This window comes from Labrus bergylta, chromosome 7 (assembly GCF_963930695.1).
Source record: "Labrus bergylta chromosome 7, fLabBer1.1, whole genome shotgun sequence".
Lineage (NCBI taxonomy): Eukaryota > Metazoa > Chordata > Actinopteri > Labriformes > Labridae > Labrus > Labrus bergylta.
In genome coordinates, this window is record NC_089201.1 from 28,071,656 (window position 1) to 28,092,507 (window position 20,852).

The 20,852-nt window shown below is 38.4% G+C and overlaps 1 long non-coding RNA gene across 1 annotated transcript in view; it reads right to left on the reverse strand.

The window, feature by feature from the left end:
* Positions 1–18,551, reverse strand: part of LOC136179726 (uncharacterized) — a 69,766-nt gene extending 51,215 nt beyond the window's left edge. The window contains exon 1 of the long non-coding RNA XR_010666709.1: positions 18,463–18,551. This is a non-coding gene — a long non-coding RNA (uncharacterized lncRNA). The remainder of the gene's footprint in view (positions 1–18,462) is intronic.
* Between the last annotated feature and the right edge of the window lie 2,301 nt (positions 18,552–20,852).

The following is a 20,852-nucleotide window of genomic DNA, read 5'->3' on the forward strand; positions in this document are numbered from 1 at the left end:
CAGATGTGTAGTCAGACACCATCGCTTCTGTAGATCCAGTCATCAACATCATTAGCGGAGCAACACCGTCATTATGTAACCAGACAGCACACTCCTAATCATCACTGGAAGAACACAATGACTTTCAATATCTCAATATCATCTCATAACATTTACAGTTGAGACATTTTCTTAATCATCTTTAATCTGCAATGCCCTTTATTGTGCCACCAAAGCGTCTACAACCTGTTCCCAACATCCACAGCGACCGTTATCACTGTGGTCGGCCACAGACTTAAAGATGTCAGAGATTTTTATTTTCGGATAATCATCTGTTTTCTCTAACACCTGCATCAGATCTTCAAAACTAGATGGAATAAGGACTTACCTCTCCACTTGTTGGAACAAACTGCTTTGCATTATTTATGTCAGAAGTAGGTCTAACAACACACGTCGTGTTGGGAGTTTGTCATTTTACACTTCAATTCGACTGTGTTTTAGCTCTAACGAGCATCATAAATTATTCTAATTATCATGCAAAAACAATAAAAAAACACATAACACATTCGATCACACGTGTGTTTGTAGCAGAAGAAAACAGTGACTCTCTGGTTTTTAGATGTGATGCATCTATTTCTTAATTGTTAATTACATAATAAAAATGAAATCAACACAAGCTTCCTAGCATTTAAAATAACACTCAGGCTTTTACAGACAGGGGGAATTTTGTCTGAATATAATTATTCCAAAAAATGATTATCACAAACAAAAACAGGGGTATGAAAAACTAGCCAGTCCATCATCATAACAACAAAACTGTGGGAAAGGAAAAAAGAAATGCTAATTTCTAGATTGTTAAAATTCTAATATTTTGGCTGATTTGGTCGCAAAAGTAAACACTTTTTATTCTGCTATTGTTGCTTTAATCCAAATGAAGAGAGTAACAAAGCAACACAGTGATAAATAACACATTACTTGCCAATGCTACAAACAACACATTGTGCTGCTGTTAGGTTTTAAAGGAGCCACATCTCCGACACTGCAGATGATTGTGTAATGCACATTTAATTGGCCAAAAAAGAAAACATTTCTATTGTTGTGTTTTTAAAGTTTCCACCAGAGATATCTCCAGCCAGTGTTGCTGCATAATGCATGGTTCGTTTCCAAAACAGGCACTCCAGTTGCTTAATGTTAGCATAAAGCAGGCCATGTAGATGTGGTGCCGGCCGTTTCAATGAAGAAATCTGAATGGCTGTAAGCTGCCAGGCAAACCTTTATATCTATTTGTTCCACTTGTCTGGCTCTCAATGAGTTTAATCAGCTGAGAAGAAGCCGTGAGGGGGGTGTTGCCTTACCCGCCCATACATTAGAGAGCCCCCCATGCACCACACACTCACACTCAAACACACACAAGCCCACAGCCCCATTCTCTGTGCATCGATGTGAGAGTTGAGGGTCTCCCTCTCCCCTGTTGCCTTACGGATTATCAAGTACACTTCAATTACTGCCGATCGATACACTTCTGGCTGCAAAAGGGAGTGTGAGGGAAATTAGACAGACTTTGGGTATGGCCATGACTACAAAGCAATGGATTAACACTGATATGCATCTCTTCATTTACATCAGGAATGGGCCCATTCTCCATCAGCATACCACACTCTCCTCTGCACGGACGTACATTCACATAGGCTTTGAGGGGACTTTTTGAAAGATTGCTTCTTTAAGTGCCGGGCAAGGTGAGGGCAAGCCTGTCATACACTGCAGGAGGATTAAAACCTACTGTAGTCACCACGGGGAGAGAGCCACTGTAACCGGGCTTTCTCACTGAATACACGAAAAGGAGGTCCTGTGTTAATGTCATCATGATAATAATATGTCTTTGTGGGGTTGTCCTGTGTGTGTTGTGCTCCAAATTGGCCCCTGACTCATTAAATGATTAAATACACACTAATCCCAGAGTGCTCCAACACCAAGATTTATAATCCAGCCGGGGTTCAAATATTTTTGCAGCGAAAGAGAGAAAAAGGAGCATTTCCACTCTTAGAAAATGCGCGTCAGCAGATAACACAATGGCTGGCACTGGTAGGAAATAATGCCGGCGTGCTCGTCCTCCTAAAGCGAGAGGAAAGGGAAATGAAAGCAGTACTGTGGAAGAGGATAAAAAAGAAGTAAAAGTGTAGGAAGAGATAAGCAGTGGCTGTATCCCCCTGAGGGAGGCTGTGAAGGTCTCCCAAGCACGGCCCCTGCCTCTGAACCCCCTCCAGGTCATCTGCCCTCGCTCTCCCACCCTTCCTCTCTACAGAGGCAGTAAAAACACTCAAACACCTGGGTTCCCCCCTCCGCTCCGCTCTGCTACAGTACAACATTGTGTCTCCGACCGCATTATTCATCTGCAGACAACACGGAATGAAAGGCACGGAGAAAGCAAAAAGTGCTCCGTGATTAGACATAAAACAAAATATAATTGTGAAGGTTGAGATATAATGAGCGCCGTTACAACATCTGTAAAGAGGTAATTATTGACTGACCTTCACACATTCCTTAATTCACTGACAGCTTTTTGTTTGAAGGTTTGAAAACCAAACTAAAGGATTCAATCTTTTCGGAAAACCACCCGCATGTTTCCATCAAATCCAAATTAATTAGCGTTACAAATATTTTCATGCAACCCTCTGAAGCTTGTGAATCAAACACTTTGTTTTGGTCACAGTCGTTTAGATTTGTCTGCGTTTACATGGCCCGCTGAACCACATCCACTCCTCTCATCTCAGGGTCAGAGTCACATTACACATTACTACCCTGAGTGGGAGTTCAGTTTTGCGTCTAAAATGGCCTCCCTCTCCAAATAAAGATCCCTCTCTATTGAAAACTCCTCACTCCACCATGAATTTGGTCCACCCCCCTCCTCCTCCTCCTCCTCCTCCTCCTCCAGCCTCCTTCTTCTTCCTTCCCTCCCACTGCAATCTGTCCTGCCAGCTCCCACGGTTTGTCTTTGGAAGTGATCCGTCCCCGAGCGTTGAGCAGAGCCACTTCATGTTCACATCGGCCCCAGAGGCATTCCTGCCTGCCCACTACTCCTGCTTTCTTTTGTCAGCCAAATGGATACCAATTAAATCAACTGTTCTCCAATTAGAATTTGGAAGAATCTATCTTGTTCAGTGTTCTAAATCCCACTGCTTGACTTCTTTCTCTCATGTAGCTCCTTTCCTGGAATCAGTTACAGAGAAAATGAGACTAGTTATTTCCTGCAATAGGATACTCCTGGGTTTCTTTGTTTTTTTTTTTCTGTGTGTTCAATATGTTAAAAGTGCATTTAGGCCCATGTTTATAGGACTGCACACAAGGGACGTTATTATGGTGCAAGTTAGGTGGAGGGCAATGGTCAATTGTGGAAGAGAACACGACTTTGATACAAAAAAAAAGAACCCGAACCAAAGCAATCATTTACAGTAACCATTTACATTTTAGACAGGAGCTTCTGTATTTGAACTGTGTTTTAAAAAAACAGCATTTTCTCTTCTCCCCAGCACCATTAAATAGTAAAACTAATACATAAAACAAGAACTTATATTTACCCCCATTGGAAACTTGCATACCGAGAAACATGTACTCATATACTGCCCTCACACAGGGGCCACTATTTGATTAATACAAGGAGGGGCATGTTAATCCGCAGACACGGACAGCGAATGGCTTGGACCTGAGCCACGTCATTATTGCCTAATAGTCCTGTTCAGAAAGTATGCCCCATTGTGTTTCATATGAGCAGGCAACACCCCCTCCTGCCACTCGAAATCACATCCAGCTAAACAAACCAGCGGGCCCGCTTCCTGTGGCGCAGCGATTCAAATCCCAGGCACTAGTTTAGACCTCTGCAGCCTGCAGCACAACGTGGACACACACGCCACATGCACACGCACTTCTCACCTCTTTGCTTACTCCTCGGCCCTTCAAAGTAAAATGCCTGAGAATAACTTGATGATAACATTACATTTTTAAAAAATCCTAATATGGGATACAATCCCAGCTTTAGTTTACATTAGCCAGTGGTTGGCTTTAGAGTACTGTAATCAGCCCCCTGTAGCGATTCAGTAATGGAAATACCAATCAAGTCCTCTTAAATGTAAAGACAATAAAGTGAGTTTCTTAATGAGCTAAGTGTGTTCTCCCTGCTTTGCTTGTTATTTATTGAAACATCAATAGTCCTGTTGGAACAACAAAAAGCTCAATCAACAAGTGGCAGCGCAAACAAAAATAACCTTGTTTTTAAAGCACATGGGCACTTTAATTCACATTTAATTATGACTCCTGTTTCACTTTGATTATTTATTTTTTTATTATTTCATCCGTGAAATATTTTAAATCACAAATGGTTCTATGTGAACGACTGTCAGACGACCAATACAACTTATTCAGCTCGTCCCTGGGCGAGAATGGCTAATATGTAAATAGTGTTGCTCGGACACTTCTAGTTTTGGATGTTTGACGGCCCCCTACTTTTACTTTGTTATGCTTAAATTCTTAAAGAATGGAGGCTTATTGTGTGGGAACAAAGGAAGCCCTTTTTTGTCCATCACTGAACAAAGATGGTAACTGACATTGTGCAACAACCCACTGAACTGACTATTTCAAATCGCCTGAGGACGGGAGATCTAACTCCAGAGTTAAAATGCATTTTGGGATTTGTAAGTCCAGCATTTTCAACAGTTTTATACTGAAAGTGTTTATCTTAGTTAAGTGTTGTCGTTGTTAAGTTAAGTGTGTGTTGTTAAGTGTTGTCACCAAAAAAGTAAAATATACATCATGGAGATTTTGTTCATTTGGTAACTTATTTTATTCCTGAAGTAAAATTGAATGGTTAAAATCTCCACATATTTGCACTTAATTGTTATTTATATATATATATACCCATAAAATAAAGCTTGGCTGGAAAGTATTTTAAAATGTATGGCGTGTTGTTCAGAACTGACACAAGGCACTCATATGTCAAGACTGCAATTTTCTTGACCTAATATTGCGTAACAGTAAAACATGACCTGATGAGACCTGTAAGATTTTAAAGAACATTCTTGGACCGTAAGGACCCTCAGACTTTGACTCTGTGGTCTAACTCCAGCCCGTTTTCTCCTTAAAAGTTCATATAAACATTATATGAGGTGAAGCATTTCACCTCATATAATGATGACCCAATTAACTCTTTGTCCTAATTTTCTTTTTATGTGTCTGCTATAAATGAAACAACAACAAAATAATAAAAAAAACATTAACTCTTTCTATTAGGTAATTGAACAACAGCACATAGCTGTAGTTTGTTTAATTCACCAATAGTAACAACTGTGCTTGAACTGGCTGTAAATTCATATCTTACAATTGCTGGACAATGTTTAATGTATGGTAATATGTTCCTCTTTGATGCAGGGCCCTTTCTGACGGCACAATATATTTGTCATGAGTCACTCTCTATCGCTTAGAATCTCCTCCAGAAATGAGCTGAAGTCCAAATAAAAACATGAGGCAGACTTGGCAGACGCAGCAGCTCAGTGGACCACAGCAAGACTAAAATATACCGTAGAATAAAGATCCTAATCTCATGTGCTATTTGATATGAATCTGTTCTGTCTATCAATATTATTGTAGTGTTAAATGCCTGTTGCTGCATTACAAACAATGCACTGAACGTTTTGTTGATAAATGTGTATTTTCCCTGCTATACACATGAAAGCTGTTTGTTGGCCTATAAATAAACGTGCTCCTCTTTCCATACTTTCCTACCCTCAACCTCTGAGCTGAACTCTCAAATGCCTGCAGTCGGGAAACCATCTGAGTGAGCTCTTAATGAACACAAAATACAGCTCTTGTTATTCCAGCTGTTGATACAGGCAGGTTACTGAGTGTATAAACACAGAGGACGTAATTTTCACTCTTTCAAGAAGCTTGATTTATATCATAGAGAGCAGAATTAATATACATAATTTCTATCACATGGAGAACATTTGAAAACATTAGTGCTGGAGTTACATTAGAATAGTTTGCTAAGCAGGCTCTACCACCCACTGTTAAAGGCTGCGCTCACTGTAAGGTAAATAAAGGAACAATCACTGATTTTTTTTTTTTTTTTTTCCACAGCCTAATTCCAGCAGAAGGAAAAAAAAGAAAAAGAAAAACAATTAAAAAGTCCCTTCCCTTTTCCTTCTAAACTATTCCCACGCATTTTTTTGGCAGCGCTCCTGTGATGATCTCCAGAGGCTTTGCTTCTCGAGGAACTTGTCAGGAAAAGATCTACATTTCCCAGGGATGAGTGTGGGTGAAAGTGAGAAGGAAACTGCAAGAGGGAGCAGAAGTTTGAGCACAAGCCAAAGGAGGGAGAATTAAAAGTGAAAAGAAGAGTTCATGTATTGACAGGGTGGGGTGGAGACAGGGGGGTTAAGCATTTGAGGACGGGGCTCAGGGTGCAGGGGGATTTGGGATATCGACAGAGAGAAGGAAAGAAAAGGTTAAACTGAAAAGAAAAAAATGGCACCTATCTGTCAGAGATGTTGAGCTGACTTTTGTGTGTCAGAAGACATGGTGGCATTGAAGAACCAGCGGAGAAATATAGATCCTTTAATATCACTTTTGTTCTTCAAACTGTGACCTGCTGAACACAAGTGCATTGCTAATCAGTTTAACCCTGTTATACCAATTCAGCTCTGGAGTTTCACATGATGAGCAGCTGACACAAGTGCCAGGCCCACTCCAGAGGCAGCATGGCCCAGAGCCCAGGCCAGGGCAAAAGCCCCGACCCCAGAGCCACACTGACCTGGCAGGGGGACACCTCTCATGGCATTTTGACATCAGGTTCAGGAGACAATAGAAATCTTCCCAACAGCATCTTATAGACTCCTCAACCTGCTGCTATTATGATATTATCCTTATTCAAATGAGGGCTCATTGCTTTTGTTTTTTGATTTGTCCCCTGTGACATTTTGTTGATGGACTGGGTCAGTGCCATGAGTAGTGGGTCACAAGCTGACAAACATGTCAAAACTGGTTTCCTTGGCTTTTCAAACGCACGCGCACGCACACACACACACACACACACACACACACACACTCCTGTTTGCTTTATCTCTTGAAACGAGGCCGCAAAAGTGACAGATGAGTGATCCAACCAAAACACACATCTTCCATGGCTTCACTTCTGTCCACTTTAACATTTCTATAAATATAAAAGTATGATTGCCTCATACATAACATACAAACTGACTCCAGATTGAAACATCAGATTACTGTTGAGCTGTAATTGAACTGTATGGTTCCATAAAACTACATCAAGAAACTAATCTCAGCACAGTTTAAAGGACTATTTTTACCCTCCCATTATGACTTTTAATATAACCCAAGGATTAATATCTTGTTTTCTTTCAGTCAGTGCGGGACATGTTCGTCTCAGGAGACCGCAGAACTTCACAAGCCCAACAGGAAGTCACTAATGTCACGCCCGTAAGGTCAACAAGCGTTTGTGCATCAGAGAGGGCCCCTCTCTCAGCTGTGGACATATCTATATAGACATGATGATTACACATCTTACTCCTTGTGCTGATGGTTCTTATGGCATTTTTAGATAACAAATAAAAGTTTTAGTGCTAATGTGAAAACCTTAAGAGAGATAAGCTAAAAAAAAAAAAAAAAAAAAAAAAAAGGAATGTTTTTTTTTACCATTTTGTGATAAAAATATAAGAAAACATATCTCATTAAACTCCATTATCTGTGTGGCTAATTTGGATTCCAACATGGATGACTCAGGCTGCAGCTGATTTCACACCACTGTATCATTGGATTGTCTTTTTCCTTGATGTGCGCAAATGACTTGAACACATAGCCTTATCCGTCTGGTTCTTTAAAACCATGTGCCAAACTTAACTGACACACTCAGGCAAAAGTGACCTTACCGTGCCGCTTTTTAAAAACTTTATCAAATTGCTCATTCAAATCAAGCAGCTCAGAGCAAGTACAACTATACTTGTTGTTTTTGGATTTCACAGAATGGTCGAAACTAACTCAAACTAAACTATTTAGACATTTCCGGACCAATACGTTCACATCATTATTTAGCTTTTGTCAATTAAATGGCTCCAGGCATTAGAGACGGACAAGCAGCTGAAGTTTGCAGACAGCCAACACATGGAATGCCAATGCAATACTATGGATCCAAGTGGATGTATAGATTCTTCAGTCTAAATCAAGTTCTTACCAGAGCAACATTTTTAAATTCTTCAGCTCACCTTGAAGCAACCAAGAAGTCAGTGTTCAGTTCGCTGGCAACCACACCCACTACCATCAATGTATGTTGCAGCATTAAAACCATGATAACTAAAATTGACAGACAAATAAACAGGATCGGTCTTTTAATAAACATTATATTATATATTCTGTGTATGTTTATCAAAGCAAAGCTGGCTGAAGATAATAACTTATTTTAAATTGTTGGTTCACATAGATTTAGTCTCTGATATGTGCATTTCTGGGACAGCCAATCACTATTAATAATATCCTAATTGTGGCCATGTTTGTCAGTGACACTATTGTTTTTCAATACTCTGAGGTCACACATGCATTTAGCTTCCTGCTGCCCAATGATAACACGATAAAGCATCATAAGCACAACAAATTATGAGTTCGAGCACATTTTCATATCTGGCATATGAATTCATCTTCTTCCAAGGATCTACTTTCATCTGAACAAAAGATAAGATGTTATTATCACTTCATTGTCAGCACTATTTCCTTTTTTTATGTGATATAGAGATATCTCACAATATATAACTCAAATGAACTGAATCATATTATAATGACCAGGATGTCAGAGTACTGGGTTTTGTGTGCAGAATCTCTCTCTAAATGGGTTTTCCAAAACTGTGAATGAACATTGAAGCAGTACCTTTTAGATTCTGTTTCCTTTGCCTTGACTGAGTTCTCTGTCCCAGTCTTATAATACGGATGAAAACCTATAAGACATCTTCAGGTTTGCTCCAACAGTATTTTGTTGTACTTGTACAGTGACAATAAAGATATCTTATCTTATCTGACACAGACCTGAAATATCTTCAGACATTTTTTATTAAATCTATTTAATTAAACTTTATATGTGACAGACTGTGAGACTTAACCACCAACTTTTCCTCAAAGAGAAAAATAACACAATGAAATTTAAGATTAAAATGAGAATTTATTCTGAAAGTTGATGGATTTTAATCGCTGGATAAAACATGTGGTTGCAAATGCCCATGGGATTAGTAATAAACAAGCCATGTGAGAATAAGTTATGTCCCATGTATTAGTTTACATGGTATTGGTCTTACACTTCTACTTGGTCACAGGCTACTTTAGTAGTGCATGTCAGTTTGTCTTTATTAAGCAACAAGCAAGTTTAATCAATACTGGGAAAACTGTATGCTTTCTTCCCTCTAATGTGCCATTAAGAGCCATTCAGAGTGACTGAACAGTTGTCACAGAAAGTGGAGAAACACTGAGGAATCAATGATAGTTAAGAACTGTAATTTATCACCTTGCCACAACTGAGGCTTTGCAAAATGAGCCCTCCTGCTTGTAGGAGAGAGTGTGTTGGGGGAAGCGCAGGTGATATGGTGGCTGTGGCACATTAGGGTCAGGGCCCAATTACTCTTCATCTACTGCTCCTCATCACCACTGGCAGAAGCACAGTTCAATTGCTGCATTATCTAAGCATATCAATAGTGCGGAATTAAAAGTCATTGATTTCTTGAGTCTTTTTTTCCCTCTCTTTTGGTTAAAAGTAGGTAGAAAGAGCTGTTAAACTAAGCTGATCGCTTTAAATGAGAGAATACAGGACATATTGGGATGAGCACGTTCTGTTGTGTCTTTTTTGATGTGCTCTTTAAAATAAGTTCAGAGTCAGATTTGTCTAAGTCACAAGCAAGGCACAAAAGAAAATGTATTATGAAGATTTGGTAAAAACAAATACAGACAGTTAAGGGCTTCATTATTTAGATAATCTAGGAAAGCAAGACGCACCCTGTTTGCTTTTCTTCTGGTCTTTTTCTTCCTTTTGGCTGTGAAGAAGTAAGTAAGAGTTCACTGTAAGCTGGAGTGTCTGGCCAAGGCTCACCTTTCTGTGAAAATGACCCAATAGACATAAATAAAGAAGGAAGCAATCACACATCAATCATATTGCGCATGAGCAGTCACAATGACCATATCAGGAAAAGGTTGAAAGGGCCAAAAAAAGAGGAGAGAAAAATTTCAATTTCAAGAGCATTATTATTTTCATTAATCATAGCCATGCCATCAACCTCTCCTTATGCCTTAGCGAGAGATCTATTATACGCTCCATTTAGCCTCAGCCATATTACCTCATATGTTTTCCTGGCTGACCAAATAAGACTTAAGAGATAAAACAATTTAGTGTTCATTATGAGCCATGTCACTGGAATCAATCTATTAACCTGTGTTAACTGGGATGGCTGGCAAGATCTCATGACTGTATTGGAAGAAAGAAATGGATATTTATGTTTTGTATGTCTACGCTCGTAAAATGACTGGGCATTTAATTTGCCCTCTCCCACTCGCTGGACGGCTTTATTTTTCCGCTGGCCGAGGCGCCCTCCTCGCCTTTAAGCAGCCTCTGACCTGTGAAAGATTCTAACAAATTAGCTTCTATTGTGAAGCCAAAGGTGCCATCAATGAGGAGACGCTCCGCTGCCCCTAAAGTATGATGGTAGAGGCAAGCAACAGAGCAGAGAACCCTGACATGATTGAATTAACCCTTTGTAGGAAATGTGCTGATAAGGATGGTGGTACAGGTGGGTTAAAGGGGCTGGACCGAGTGCCTAATATGACAAGAAACAGGTGCCACTCCTGAATCTTACCACCCAAACACAATGACTGTAGACAGACATCTTAATTGATTTGAACGGAAAATCAGAAAATATTTAAACTGTAAAGTAAAAGCAAAATATGTGAACTTGTAAACTTGAAATATGTAAACTTCTTACCTAATTAAATGATGGGGCTTGATACAGTAGCTGTAATTGGCTAGTTTTGTGCAAACTAACCCTGATTGATTCAGACTGTATTCGATTTTTAAAACCCTACAAAAAGTGTGGGTGCACACAGACACAGTTCAGATGCATATTGATTTAAAGGAACACTTCATGCAAAGATGAAAACATGTTCAATTCAAACAAAATTGTTTTGAAATGATGTTGACTTCTGTAGTTTTTAAGGCTGAAGAAATGTTGAGTAAAAATGAATTCCAATCCACTGTATGAAAGTGGTTCGGATAAAGTGTTGAAGCCCAGAATAAGACTGTCTGCAAAAATATGCCCTCAGTTGGTGCAAACAAAGCCAGGAAACCTGAAAATCACTAGTCAAGTGAAGTCAAGTTTGCACTTCTACTAGCTACAGTACGATAGTTGGGCTCTCAGCCTCTGGTTAAAGTTCTGGAGTACCACGGACCCACAGCCCACGAGATGGCTGCACACCACCACTGGTCACCCATTGACTTTAACTTAGGAGTCCTTCAATCAAAAGAAAACTCAAGTACACAAGGTATTTTACCAAACAACATACCATTGACTTCTTTAATAAGTAAGAATTTCATACTGGTATTTGGGTCGCACTAGTATATAGGAAGCAGCCAACATTTTGGATGGGAAATTGGTTTTAAAAGTGTATCTTACTGGTGCGCTGAAGGCTAAGCAGTTGGGTCAGGCCCCATGTACAGAGGCCAGTTCTCCATGCAAGTGATCCGGGTTCAAGTCCGACCTATGTCATTCCCCACTCTCTCTCCATATTTCCTACTCTATCCACTGTCATATCTGAATACAGGTTAAAAAGCCCGAAACTAAATCTTTAAAAAAAAAAAAAAAATAGTGCTTCTTATACACTGGATTTTATGATAAGTTGAGACATCTTCACAAAATTATCAACATTCACAACACAGTTTTATTTGATAGTCAAGACATTACATTGCTCTTGAAGTGGTTCATTATTATTCTCCTAAGATATATGTTAGAATTGGTTAGGATTCCTTATGTTTTTATTTCATTGCATTGTAAAGGACTTTTGATCAACCATGTTGACATTATCATATTTTTAATCAGACTTCCCCACCTGTGACACTTTCCGCCATGACATGAGAGGGTGTCACCTATGAATATATGTTTGGATAGAAAATTAAGTTCAGAGGTCAGCGGCATGATCTGCACGCTAACAGGCAGTGACAGGCGGTGAAATGTGCTTATTTGTTCTTAACTCTAGACTGATTTCATTAAGACTGAGGAAAGGTCACTATGACATGAAAAAAAGAGATGTGGTGGGAACAAACCACACACATCTGATGAGTCTCAGAATGAAGGGTTGTTGAGGAAGCTGGGTTTACTGGTTAACACAATGCTGGTATTTACTCACCATAGACTGCTTTCAATAATATGTAAATATGGTTAATCCACTCGTAAAATAACGTTTTTTTATGAACTGCAATGATAAGCGAAGTAAACTCAGCCAAAATGAAGCGTCAGGTTTAAGATTAGATACATGTGTTCATAAATATGGTAACTCAACCTGTCTGTCTGATTATGAGGCTATCAGGATAGGTAAACAGCATTTAAAATCAGAATGTTAGCTGACTCTGGGCTCGAATGTCGGATGGTTTACCCAAGGAGATGTATGTACCTCATGGCTTTAACTGCAGCCATACAAAGAGAAAAAAATAAATAAAGGGAAGAAAAGATCCCATACCAGAGTATTGCCTTTAGGGCACGAGGAGTGTGGAGAGGACAATGGGGTCAAAGCAACTTGATTTGTATCTTCTGTCCTGTGGGACAGGAGAATACACCAGTCAAATCCAAGTTACCTGGCCTTTAGCTACCGCTTTGCTCCTAAACAATAAGCCAGGATACCACTAGATGTCTACCCCAGAGGTGGAAAAAAAAAAGAAAGGGAATAAAATGGTGTGACTACAAGACATAGCAGAAGGGAAAGTGAGAAGGGCAGAGGAAGGGTCATAAGTGGTATGGTTACTTGTAATTGCAAAGGTACAAGGTTTCTACTTTGGAATGAAATGTGATTATCTTTGTAAGGAACACAAACATTACCATCCACATGTTGGGCAAATTCCAACTGAAGTTCTTGGAGACAGGAAGTCAGTATTCATGTAGTGTTAGGTATAAATACATATCTCTCTTCATTACACTTGTAAAATAACTTTGCAACAGAATGTAGGTGGTGCATTAAAAGTGTTTTTTTTCTCAGACAAATTACAGTATTTGCTGGTTCGTTCATGGATTCCACTCCCCTTTCGAATCACAACAAAGCAGGATTCATGGCTGAAAATGAAAACAAAACTCAAGAGTTAGTCACTAAGAAAGACTCTACCCTTAGTGATATGGAACTTGAGGTCAGGCCCTTGATTTTTCTTATTCATTTTGTGTGTTGTTTTTTTTTTAGCTATTTTTGTTGGCCTTTATTAGATAGGACAGCTAAAGAGAGAATAGGGGACGACAAGCAGTAGAGAGCCGAGGTTGGACAAGGACCCTAGGTTCCACACAAACAGCCAGGCCATAGGCACCCAAAAAAATGATGTTCTTAAACAGTGCTGCCTAAATCCTAAAATTTGGGATATAATGAATAGGTTTGTTAACACACTCAAGTAACAAACTAACTGTAGGATAAGGGGTCAGTGTTCTTTTTCTTAAACCTAAGTGATTCTTTGGTTTTAGAAAATGGTGTACAATACATCAATCTTAGCGAGAATTTGCGTGTTGTTTTCACAATTTAGTTTTAGTTTTGAAAATGATGAGGTCTGATGACCTTTTAAAGGAAACCCCTGTAGTCAGTTAGCTTTCCTGGTTATAATCCGGTGACCAACGTCTCTATGGTAACAATATAGATTGGTTAACATGTGTCAAAGTTTGGTTAAATTAAGCACTGGAACTCAGTCATTGTGTCAATTACTGCAGATCTAATTTGCATTCTGATAGCTGCAGATACAAAGCAGGAGAAAAACCCTCTCTCTGTTTTGTTTTTTTAAAGGATTTTAAGCACACAACAACCTGATTAAGCACATGGTATATTCTTTTTCTTTATAATCCATGATGAACAGACCGATAAAAAATAAACAGATGCGGACTAAGATACCAATTTGTCTTAGAACACAGAAAGCAAATCTAGGCCAGGCATGGGGAGAAATGATTTGGCACATAAGCTCCTTGTAGGATATGCTCCAAAATATGTAGCCAAATATCTTATCCGGCCCTGTTACGTCATCATCATCAGGTGGAGTGATCGGATGCTCTACAATACTGACCTTCACCCACTTTTAAATCCAAATCTTGCCAAACATCAAACAGTTGGTTAAGAGTTATTGAGACAGCCCGGTCTTAAAAAGGCAGAATCAACAGGGAAGAGAGGAACCACACTGGGTTTTTATCAAATGAGATCCAGAAATCTAAATACAGAGGTTACCCTGAAAACAACTGTTTGGTGCTAATAAAATTGATTTTCCCTTTTATGTGCAGCTGTTTCTTAATGATATAATATGAATATGTTTGCAACTGAAGTCTATCTGGATGAAAACCTTCATTAACACAACAATGACCTGTTTAAAAAAAAATATATATATATTACTCTATACTAGAGTAAGGAGATGATATTTACTGTTTGGATTCTACATATTCAACAATATACAACATGCATTATATTCTTTTTGGCCCTGTATCTGTTTCACGGTCAGAGGTTGTTGGCTGGTTAGAACACCATGCACCTTTTTTTTCTTCTTTGTCCTTATGGGAGCTGCCGATTATCTAATGAAAACGTAATTAACTGCTGAACAATGTGCAGTTTGGACATTTTCAGTTTTACGGATATTTCTGCTGACAGACGGCTAGGATACAGCAAGTTCATCAGCACTGCATGACTGCATTTTCTATTGGATCAGTAGCGGAGAGTTGTGCAAACCTTGATCTCAAGGGGGATTGGATTTTTTTCGATGTATTGGTGAGGTGATTGCATTCCTTATTAGCTCCACCTTCGGCAAAATACACCTGATTGATTTGATTAATTGATACACTTACACTTAAAAAGAAAAAATACTAATGTGACGAGGTGTGTTACAAGAAGCAGTTAAGTAATAATGATTAGGTCTGAGTGACCAAAGAGCCTTTTGTACACCCATAACTGCTCACAGACATACATGGTTCTAGTTGTAAAATGCTTTGAGAATAACTTGATCAAGGAAGAAAAAAAACAGAATACGCAAAGAAAATGTCTGTTCTGTTCAGGATTTTTATTTTTATTTAATTTTTTGAATTTTATTGGACTTGAAATTGCTGATTATTGGCAAATATAGGATTTTTTTATTTGTTTAGAAAAAAAAATCTGATTAAAATAAAGTCTTATAATCATATGATTCCCTGCTTGCTTCCCTCTCTCATCATGGGCCTATTTTGAGAGATCTTTTTGAAAATGTGTATCAGCCTGGCATACTGGGACCATGATCCCTGTTAACACTCCTTATAGGGACCACACCCCCCCCCCCCCCCTTTTCCTTTATGGGTCTTCATTATTGGTTCTGACCAAGGAAGGCTCTCTTCATCAGCAGAGACCTCTGTTTGTCTCCCTGATCTAACATGGGATTGTTTAGACCAATAGTTTCCAGCTTTTGGGAGCATTTAAGTGTTTTTAAGCTCAGTCTTGTGGTTTAACAGGAGGAGCTATTGACAATAAAAACCACTCAAACAGCAGAAATGTGAGTGTCTGTTTGGTGAACACAGTGAAATATTAAGCAGCCTAAGAGGAATATATTCTTCCTCAAAAGGTGGTTTACAGCTTTCTGCATTGCCCCTATTTGGCCATATTGAAATATAATGCATGTTAAAATGCAGACGCACACTATTCAGTGAAATAAAACTTGTTTATCACACAGAGTGTCTTGTTACATTCCACTCCGGCACCTTGCTTTGAAACAAATATTCAATGGACACAGGTGTAACAGTAAATTGGTAACACGGCTGGTCAGTTTAGCTGAACCCCAGAGGTAATTAAATGTTGAGGTTGTCTTCACACTTCTCTAACTCATAAGGAGGAAATGGCTCTGGAAGCCTATTATCAAGCTGTAATATGACACGACTCACATAAATAACAACTGTGGCTTATGTTTTTGTTTTTTTTGCTTTCATCTGGCGTTAGGGTTCATCAGCTGTGTATTGACATGTTTTGGCTTCCAATTAAAGTAAAATTGAAGGCATGGAGAAAAAAATCAATAGAAAAATATTACCTAGTTTAGATGAGGTTGTGAGGTGACTGCAGTAAGATCATAGAGCAACAAATCACATGGTTCACATCCTCTGGAGGATAGAGAATTGGTAAAGAAAAGCAGGCGATGGTGTGTGAGGTGTTCCTGGGTTTTTATGAATGAAGATGTTAAAACACAATACATGTTAAGGTGTTAAAAGAGATCCTGCTAAATAGACTGTATCCAAACAGCTTGTTGAGGAAAAACAGCAAACTATCTCACATCTCTGCCCTTTTGTTTCTTCACTGCTCCTCTTCAATTCAAGTTTCAATTCAATGAATTATTTATTCATGTCAAATTAAATTATTCTCAAAGCAGTACTTTCCAGCCGTTTATGGTTTTCAGTTGCTATTAGTTTGTTTTAGTAAGTGCAATACATCCTGACAAGATACTTCCATGACTATCTACTGAATTGCGAGCACGGTTCCTTTTTCTTCACTATCTGCTGTTAAATCGCTATTCTTACTTCTTTTTTTTTTCAACTGGTCATTCTGTGGCTGACTTTCCATTTTTACTCGGGTTTATTCAAAAGTAAATTACTAGGGCAGTAACCAACGCTGGACTCACCTATTTGTGTGTTTAATTGGCCATGTTGTCGCTGGAGTTAATTGGTTCTCTGAGTCCAGGTAGTTACTAAATGTTTGGCAGCATTAGAACCTCAGCACTTTTCCATTAATGGTGCGTGAAATGAAATGTTTGATACTGCAAATAAAATCAGTGATATTCAAGGATGTTATGGTTGGTAATGTGTTGAAACTGCCATTTAATGGGTCCTGGAAGATTGGGGTAGTGTCAGCCGGAACCGCCTGGGCCCTCTCCTGACATTGCTAGTTGCCTCTCCATTCCCTTAACGACTGTCTACACTGATTACACAGACCCCCCGAAAGCTTAAAGCTGGGGAAACAGTCTCTATTAGGAGTCCAATTAGAGCCATTAGCATATTCTACTTCATTTTGATGCAATGATTATGCTGCACAAAATATATATAAACCCTTATATGGAGGAAAATTAAAGTCAATAAGAAGATCCAAGAAGGAAAAAAAAATCAGGTTGGCTGAGGAGAAGAGAGAAGCTCTGCAACATTAACAAAATGATGTTATCTTACTAACTGTAACGGCGGTAAATGTTTGAAGATAAGAAAGCAGATTTATGAATGATTGACAGGCGTAAATGTTATGGTGACATGCATGAAATCACAATTCTAAGGGTCTAGTATGGATAATACTGTCTTATGAATATTACATCAGTAACTGTACAGGCCTATTTAAATCTGCTGATGAAGAATGAACATTAAAAGACGGGTAAATAAGATTACAGAGAATAAACCTGAACCCCTAAACAGGTTTGTGTGTGTGTGTGTGTGTGTGTGTGTGTGTGTGTGTGTGTGTGTGTGTGTGGGTGGGTGGGTGGGTGTATGTATTAAAATGTACAGAATGCCATCACTGTGCACATGTTGGTTTGAAAGCTGCCTAATTGTTGGTCTCTTATTTCATCATATTTTTACTGTGTTTCCATTTTTGTAGGAGACTTAAATAATCAACGTTATCAAATGTATTCGTCCAGAATCCAACACAGTTCAACACTTTTGAAAGGACACTTGATTTTTCTTGTTTATTCATCTGACAGATCACACAGAGAAGTAAACTAAATCTTTCTTTTATGTCCATTGTTGTCCAAAGTTCTTACTTACAACCCTTGGGGTCAAACCGGCAGGTATAAAGGTTTTCACATCATGCAACTTGCACAAGTTTGACCTGAGGATGATTTAAGCGTGTTCAGACCAAAATTTAATATTTTTCATTTTTTTGGTTTGCTACATTTTCTGGAGAAGATTGTTCTGATGTAAACCAACTAGAAGAAATGTTTTAGATGAAGAGTGTCTGTTTCTAGAAAGTCTCACTTTCACTTTAAATAGTAAGTCACACAGAGGCTGCACCGTGGCTTACTTCAGCAGTATGACTAGGGATGAGGATGGAAACCCAGTTCAATTACCCCAAAATCAAAAGTGTTTGAGCTCATGAATACTGCTATCTCGTCTCTTTGGTCCTATAACATAACATTATGTATCTCGAGGTTGGATTACATTTAAATCATGTAAAAATAAGTGTGCATGCAATTATACCAAAATGGAAATTCTGTTTTCAACTGTCTTTGAGTTTGCAAAAACATACGTCAACTAGGGCAGGTGCTGCTGTGGGACAATCTTCCTCCTCCTCCAATCAAAGCAGCCGTGATGAGAGCGCTAGAACTTTGTAGCTGATCCTGTAAAAGAAACAATATTCATTTAATGAAGACAACTGTGTTTAAATTTGCAGGATAAAAGCTAGCTGGCTAGCTAAACAAGGTGATATGAGGTTAGATTATTATGTGCTCAAGGTCGGATCAATAAAATGACCATTAAGCAAAGGTAAATAAAACGTCATCATGATGTGTTCAAATGTAATGTCATGAAAAAGAAAAGTCATGTTTTGGTGGTAAACTTGAATTGATGCAGTTGTTTGGTGGATAAATATGTTTTTCCAGCATTAAAAAATAGATATACTAGTTCTGTTAAAAACGGATATTCATCTTGTTTCTCCACCAATGAAGAAAAGCATTGATCGTTGTATAATTAAAGACTCAGATCGTAAAGGTGTCTCGATAATGGTATCATTATCAATGAAAAATATGGATCCCCATCCCTCTTATGACCGATAAAGGAAAAAGATTTTCTGCAGATTAACTTGCATTTAACAGGTCAAAAGTTTGCCAAGATCAGAACAGAATATTCCAGACGTGTGAAAAGTATTTATAAAAAAACAAACAAACATGTTTTGTCAGGTTTTTCTGCAGGAAGAGAAAAAAAAACGTTTCCAACGCATGCTGTCAAATCTAGGCTGTATTGAACATTTCTGAGTATGTCGTAAAAATGTGATTTACTTTTGGTCTGAACACTCCTTTGATGAAAGACATTTTTTCAATGTAGGGACGCACCAGAAACATACAAGATAGAAGAAACCAGGCAGAACAAGGGATCTACACGGGCAAGGCTTTCTCAAAAATATAAAAGAAAATGTTCCATACAACTTGTCAATATGGCTTAAATTCAGTTAATGTCATCCATCAAAACCATACAGATTCATCCTCACAGGCTTTGAACACTTATATCAGGATAGAATTCGTCAATTAATTACAAGCCCAACGGTCCCTTTGTAATGTACAGATTTTGAGTCATTCTGATTCTCATGTCGACTCTGACAATGATAAATGGTGAAAACAAAGCAGGGCTGTTTGTGAGCGAGAAGGATGACGGACAGCTTTTAATGAGCACAGCGGTGTGACAGTATCAGGTGAGAATGGAAATGAGACCTCAATCTATCTTTGTAAAGGTTACGTCCTTATTTCATAAGAACATACAACAAAACCGTCTTTTGCTCTCTAATAAATTTCCATTTTCTTTCCACTAAATGGACAGTGTGATATCATGAATCAGCCTCTTTCATATTAAATTAAGATTTAGATTTTTCATCAGGACTGAATGAGGCATGTTTTTTTTACTTTCTTTATCTATATGGACATCAAGGAGTATTAATAGAATAGAATCAGCTTCATTGGTCATGTATGCTTACACACACAAGGAATTTGTCTTCAGTAACTGTGCTCTCAATGTACAAGGTTAAACATTAAACATAATATGAGCAAAAACTCTAATATATACAAGGTTAAATAAGACAATTAACATTTAATGTCCACCTCTATCCTCATTAGGTGTTATTGTATTGGGTATAAAGGTCCTAAAAACACATTTGACTGCACTGGTTGCTAACCCTAACCCTTTTTTCCCCCTTGTAATAGCTATTATGGATGGCTGAATGCATGTGAGGATTCAGTGAATGTTATTGTTTTCTTATGGAGATGCGCATGAAAATTTGTTGTACAGTGAGCAATGACAAAAAAAAACAAGTTTTTCATCAAATATCAAGCCACTTAACATGTTTACAACCAAAACAACAATGGCAATCTTTTACACCCAGGGGCCATCGCTACCTCAGAAACTTGACCAGTAAGAAGAATGACCCATGTGACAGAATAAATGTGAAAATCAATGAACAACAATTTATGACTCATTATTCCTTCGTGCTTCGTTATTAAGTCGACCGCTATTGATAAGGCAATACAGCATGTGCCCCTTGAAAAACCATAAATTAGTTGACTTATCAGCAAACACATTCATAGACAGTCGAGGTGTAACTTATTCTGAACTAGAACTCGGAGGTGGAGGCAAACTGTAGAAGTCAATCAGAGAAAAACATATTAGTATCTGTAACATGTAAACATACCTGTGGGTGTAATTTTTACTAATTTAGCGATGAAAAAGGATAGCAATAGCCAAAGCAAATTTGCACATTTCATTAAAGGAAAGCTCAGTGTGCTTTACATCGAGGGTAAAAACATGGGAATACAAGAATTAACAATCACTTCCATATTCATGACTAAGATACAGAATGAATAGATACATGTTTAAAGAAGCATTTGGGATTCAGGCTGATAAGAGCCTTATCACAAGCTTGGGTCTATCATG